The sequence below is a fragment of the Ictalurus furcatus genome, chromosome 16 (genome assembly GCF_023375685.1).
Source record: "Ictalurus furcatus strain D&B chromosome 16, Billie_1.0, whole genome shotgun sequence".
Classification (NCBI taxonomy): domain Eukaryota; kingdom Metazoa; phylum Chordata; class Actinopteri; order Siluriformes; family Ictaluridae; genus Ictalurus; species Ictalurus furcatus.
This window is the reverse complement of record NC_071270.1, coordinates 4,970,001-4,970,893: the sequence shown is the minus strand read 5'-3', so window position 1 is coordinate 4,970,893 and position 893 is coordinate 4,970,001.

Here is an 893-nt window from a genome sequence, read left to right as displayed (position 1 = left end):
TAATTTGGAGAGCTTTTAAAATCTCTTGCCAGACTCATAGGTATCCACAACTCTTTTTTTTTTCTGAAGGCCTTACAGAACTCTTTAGATCTTGGTATGATGACGCCACACACCTCAATAACAAAGAGAAGACCAGACACTAGATATGAGAAGGGTATAAAATAAGACCGGTTCCTCCTGCACTCTCTAAGCAGGTTCTAATCACTGGCACCCGATCTTCATCTGAATCGAGCCAACTGGACTTTTGATTTTTATTGCAGATACTGTACAAATCACACACACACACACACACACACACACACACTTTGAGCAACATCACGTCTAGACGGGGTGTGTTTCCTCATCAGCGCTGGCTGAAAGTCACTGGAACTATGGACTCATAGAAATAATTGGCTTCATAAACTCACACACACTCACACGCCTCGGCTCTTAGTACTTCTCTTCACCTTTCTCTCCCTGATCAGAATGATCAGAAATATGCAAATGTATGCAAATTCAGCGTACGTTCAGAAATCATTGTCCATCATGACATAACATTACATTTTTATTTGTGTTCTTTTTATGTATTTATGTATTTGTATTTGTTTAAACATGAAACATTACCATATATGTATATATATGTATGTATATATATATATAAACACATAAATAAAAACTAAAAACACTGAAAGACTGAAAATACAGAGGTAAAACAACAAAAACGTGACGTAACACAGATTGTTATTTCTAAATTTATGAATAATTTTTAAATTTAAGCGTAGTCCGGTGTGAATGCGTTCAAAATGTCTGGAAAACACTGGAGTAGTTACAGTTCTTCTGTAAAAATGATAAAAAAGGAGCAGACGAGTGGACGGAGAGAAGCGTAGCATCAGATGGACCTCGTGTTCATTCTG